Source organism: Oncorhynchus clarkii, chromosome 20 (assembly GCF_045791955.1).
Source record: "Oncorhynchus clarkii lewisi isolate Uvic-CL-2024 chromosome 20, UVic_Ocla_1.0, whole genome shotgun sequence".
Taxonomy (NCBI): Eukaryota; Metazoa; Chordata; class Actinopteri; order Salmoniformes; family Salmonidae; genus Oncorhynchus; species Oncorhynchus clarkii.
In genome coordinates, this window is record NC_092166.1 from 12739443 (window position 1) to 12745442 (window position 6000).

Consider the following 6000-nt stretch of genomic DNA (forward strand, 5'->3'; position numbering starts at 1 on the left):
ATATGGACATTAAAGTTGCAGTACTGTTGAAGTTTCAGTTATTTAAAAAAAATACAATCAGGATTGTGATAGTATGAAATTGCAGTGGTTTGCCAGTAATGTCAGTAGTTTTGATGTCTCTACCTCAGACATTTTCCATCGAAAGAGACTGTTGTCCAGTGTGGCGGAGTGTGCCAAAATGGAATCAGACCAGAACACAGACCTACATTCTCCTCTTGGCTTCTCATGGTGAACTGGAGGTACATTGGTTCTGACTGGAATAACATCGATATTAAACAAAGGATTTCCTTTTTCATTTAGACAGGAAAGAGGTCTCACTTACTGAATTCTATCATTTATCAAGTGTCACCCAGTCAAACCACTTTAAGCTTTTCAATTAATGGTTTGTTCCCTATCTTGAATTTTATGCAGCGTAGAGGTTTGACAACTATGCTGCAAAAATCCGAGGTAGTTGGGAACAGATTTTTGATGTCCCAATCATAGAGATCCTATTAAATTACTCAAATTATTCTAAATCCTAATTCTATTGTCCCAATACCATGGCATCAGGTTGATGAACTGATATACAAAACAAAAATTGACGCATAAATCCGTTCTTTTGAATTTAAACTATTATATAAAAATGTTGCCACAAAAATCATGCTCAATATATGGTACATTGAACAGTCAGCCTTAGGCAGACTTTTACGTGGAAACAGAATCAATAGATCATCTGTTCTGGTACTGCCCTTTGGTGGCTCGCTTTTGGAGTCAGGTCCAGGAGCTGTTCATTCAAAATGTCTGTGTTCAGATGGACCTACAAACGATACTGTTAGGCTATCTGAAAAACCACGATCAATCAATGGAAAATATGATTACTCGCTTAGGTAAAGTTTGAATTTTTCCAGCAATCTCAGTAGATGGTACAAATGGAGAGTCAAGCCCCTCGTAAGACATCACGGTAAAATATATTAATGTATTGCAAAAGGAAATAGTAAACTGGTAGTGTACTGGGAAAGATGGGTTAGTCTGGACATTTGAGGATTGAAATTAAGATTGGAGCAATTGATTGATTGGCCAATACAATTGGGAGTCCAGTGTGATTAGGAAAGAAAAGAGTGTGCAAAACTGTCATCAAGGCAAAGGGTGGCTACTTTGAATAATCTCAAATATAATATATATTTTGATATGTGTAACAGTTTTTTGGTTAGTAGATGATTCCATATGTGTTATTTCATAGTTTTGATGTCTTCACTATTATTCTGCAATGTAGAAAATAGTAAAAATGATGAAAAACCCTGGAATGAGTAGGTGTGTCCAAACTTTTGACTGGTACTGTATATATACAGTATATTACATTTGAATGTTTTCCACCAAGTCCTCCAACCAGGGGAGAGGAAGGTAAAGGCATAATAACAAATAAATACAAATAAACAAATATACATAAAAAATATTGGTTAGAAATTATGCAGGTAATGTTATTTGATAGATCAAATATACTTGAAATCTATCTCCCCGTTATATCCGCTAATTTCATAGCTGATCTTTCCCCCCATTTTATCTGCTAATATCATAGCTGATCTTTCCCCCCAGAAAATAGTTTGCTCACACTGACATTCTTTGTTAGTTATTTACCCCCATTTTCTCCCCAATTTCGTGATTTTCAATTACGATCTTGTCTCATGGCTGCAACTCCCTAACGGGCTCAGTAGAGGCGAAGGTTGAGTCATGTGTCCTCGGAATCATGACCCGCCAAACCGCGCTCCTTAACACCTGCCAGCTTAACCTGGAAGCCAGCCGTTCAACTGACAACCGAAGTCAGCCTGCAGGCACCCGGCCCGCCACAAAGAGCCCCCCCCCCCCACCAGACCCGCATTCTTTCTAACGGGATCTTTGCTGCCAAACAACATTTGTCTTTCTACTGTTCTACTATAATTGTTCTCAATGTAAAAGGCTAGATGGTGTGCCAGATATTATTTGTGCTAATTGAATAAAATAATGCTGTTTAAATTCATTATGGGTCATTTTGGAGTTTCCTTTGAGACAGATGAACTGGACAGTGGAACTGACCCTAACCTTAGCCTAGCACAAACAGTCACGTAGTATTCACATACGCAATGTTTCTGGTTCTGCATGTCCCTAGATGCCATTCAAGCATGTTATGGAATTTTCCCATTGAGGTAACAATGCGGTTTTAGACTGATAAAGTTGGGATTGCTGGGGTGCTATTTCCAATTGTTTATATATCCCATAGACGATAACAAAAGAAAACATTGTTTGGTGTTCGAGGCTATTTCAAGGGATGTTTTTTTGGCAAAGGACAGGACATACTGAAGACTTGATGGATTATTCATTCTTCCGCCTCACAATGTTTCTGTAAGAGTTGTTTCATGTTCTCATTAAGTGTATGGAAAGTTGTGGTCTGTTGCCAACCCAGGGGGTATTGTTAATGTTGGGTTTTGTATACACCGGTGTTTGTACATATGTATGATCTTAATTTGATCACTCAGCACAGCAGGAAATGCAAACTTGTAGCGTATTTTAATTTTAAAGACACTTCTAAAGTTTGTCATTTCCACTTGGAATTTCAGACTTGATTTGCCCTAATGAAAAATGTAATTATAATCCACATAATATTTCACATTTGAGACACTGCTTTAGCAAAGTGTCTCAAATTAAGATCCCACATCTGTACCTTTCCCTCCCATCTGCCCCAATTGGTCTGACAGGTTGGCAGATAAACATAAACATGCAAATGGTCTTCCAGTAATGTCAGTAACGTTATTATACTCACAATGGGTGACGCAAATGGGGACAAACAAATAATATCCGTCTTGGATGGGTTACATGTTTTTTTTCTGAAATCTGAGGTGTGGCATTCAAAGTAGTAGTGGAGAGTGAGGTAAGTTGTCCAACTGTTCATACCTCCAACACTAGAGGCGCTTTCTCCAAAATCAGATAGTTACTTTGTGTGACTACATGTTCTATGGTCAACTTCCTGTTCATGTGGTCAAGGTCACTCTGATCTGAGGTGAGCACAAGTTTCTTATTTTTCCCCTTCAAAAGTAAAAAATTGGCACTTTACATTTTATGCAATAAAATTAGGTATGAATGTTCAAATTGATGATTTTGCACTGAGTAGAGGAGACAATAACGTGTCTTTTGATACTTTAGTTGCAGTCCTATGTTGAGCTAACCTTGAGATTTAGCCAACATTAGCACACATGTCAGTTTGGTGCAAGTTGTCTCAATGACATTGGTGCAAGTCTTCACGTGTGACAACTTTCCCCAGTATACATAGGCACATAGAACATGCTCAAAAAACATTGTGATATTGTGTAATCAGCTATATATATATATATATATATATATATATATATATAGTTTAGAGCAGCAGACATCCCTGGACTACACAAGACAGGCTCTGGCGTGTGTGTGTGTGTGTCTACTAACACACTACATGCCTACTGTATGAGGCAGTATATCCACACACACACATACTACAGTGTCATGAATTTAGTGTGGTGTTATGAATTGCATTGCGGCAACAAGGATAGTAGACATGGAGGTGGGAGTAATAAGCCTGTAATGAATTTGTAATTGCAATGAGGAAATGCGTTTTTGAAGGAAAGAAGAAAGGAAGGAAGGAAAGAAAGAGGGGATGGAAAGAAAGATGGTTAGAAATGATAAAAAAAAGACAGAGAATGGCAGCACACCACCTGCCATAATGTTAAAGGCAGTGAGGGAGGTGAAGTTGCAGAACAAATCAATCAGGAGTACAGCAAAGGATTTTGACATAAATTACCGTACTCTGACTCGGTATTGTCAAAAGGTTACCAGAGAAGAAATTGAAATTCAGACAGCCATGCCAACAACAGTGGTTGGCTATACAAAACCACGGCAGGTTTTTCAACCTGATTTGGAGATGCAGCTTGTTCAGTATATTACTAGGTCAGCTGATATTTATTTTGGTCTGTCGCCAAGTGAGGTCAGAAGACTTGCCTACCAGTTTGCTGTGGCACACCAGCTGAAGTTCGCGCCAATGTGGGCAGAAAAAGAAAAGGCTCGGAGTGGTTCACAGACTTCTTAAAGCGTCTCCCAACGCTGTCGCTGAGCAAGCCAGAGGCAACTAGCCTTGTCAGGGCAAGTAGCTTCAACAGAGAAAATGTTAATGCTTTCTTCAACAATGTAGCAGAAGTTCTACAGAGATATCAGTTTGGACCAGGAGACATATGGAATGTCGATAAAACTGGGGTGACCACTGTACATAAACCTGACAAAGTGATGGACAGACGTGAAAGTAGGGTCACAATTCCTGTGATTGTGGCAATCGCCTATCCTCTGCCTACAGCCCCCTTGAACATTCAGGCTGGCTTTAGGGTGGCTGGGATACAACCTTACAACAGGGATGTATTTCTGGAAACTGAGTTTGCGCCATCCTACGTTACAGATCACCCCATTCAGAACCCATCCCTACCAGGCCCCAGCACCAAACCTGCACTGCCAGGCCCCAGCACCGTCCTGCCAGGGCACAGCACTATTCCAGCCCTGCCAGGCCCCAGCACCAACCTGCAAGGCCACAGCACTATTGCATCCCTGCCAAGTCCCAGCACCGACCTGCCAGCTCCCAGCACCAACCTGCCATGCTCCAGCACAATTCCAGCCCTGCCAGGCCCCAGCACCAACCTGCCAGGCCCCAGCACTATTCCAGCCCTGCCAGACCCCAGCACCAACCTGCCAGGCCCCAGCACTATTCTATCCCTGCCAAGTCCCAGCACCAACCTGCCAGGCCCCAGCACCAACCTACCAGGCCCCAGCACTATTCCATCCCTGCCAGCTCCCAGCACCAACCTGCCATGCTCCAGCACAATTCCAGCCCTGCCAGGCCCCAGCACCAACCTGCCAGGCCCCAGCACTATTCCAGCCCTGCCAGGCCCCAGCACCAACCTGCCAGGCCCCAGCACTATTCCAACCCTGTCTAGCACGAGCTCAGACACAGACTTGCCCAGTTCTTATGCTAGCACCAGGTCATCCTTACCCAGCAATGCCATTGCTGACAGTGGACTACGAACTGCAGAGGACATCTGGACATTTCCAAAAGCTGGTCCCCGAAAACCAGCTTGCGAAGAAGGAAAACGGCACAAAACAGCTATTCTAACTGACACACCAGTGAAGCAGGCCTTGGAAATGGAAAAGAATAACCCACCATCTAGCAAAAACAAGAAGCCAGCTAAAAAAAGAAAAATCGTAGAAGAGTTCATTAGATGAAGAAGAGTGCTTCTGCCTCGTCTGTGTGAAGACATCTTTAATCATCTTTCCAAAGGAGACTTGGGTGACGTGTGTGAGATGCAACAAATGGGCCCATGATGCTTGTACCTCAGGCCAGGCAATTTATGTCTGCCAGAACTGTGACTCTGAAGAGGAGTCTGATTAGTCAGATACGGATGTGTGTCGTATAGGCTGTTACAAAACTGTGCATTAGTGCATTAGTGTGTTTAAACACCACATCTGTTTTGTTAAGACATTAAACATTTAAGCACGTTATCTGCAGCATTACATTACATTCCGATTCCAACAATTACCGTGGATCTATGTGCACGCCAGAGAACATGATTTGCCAGATTCTCTAGGCATGATTGTTTTTATTTTGACTTCTTTAATGAAGTTGAATTTGGTTTTGAATTTAAAATTAAAATTAATATTCACAATTAATTAGTTGTTGATAATCCAATGTGACAATTTACCCAACGTGGTGTGACAATTTACCTGCTGATGGGGCAAATTGTCAGAAGTACACACTCTCTATTTAACGGTCTACAATTCCCTACTGAAATAAGATATGAAGATGTAATGAATACAAAATATGTTCCCAAGACTTCCTTCTTTTGTTCGGTATGACATTTATACCATTGTGATGTATTGTGCCAAGTAAATGTTAGACAGCATGAAAAGTGTGACCACATACCTCGCTCTCCCCGACCTTAAACGTGGAAGTCATCACACTTAATTCATAGAACCAGG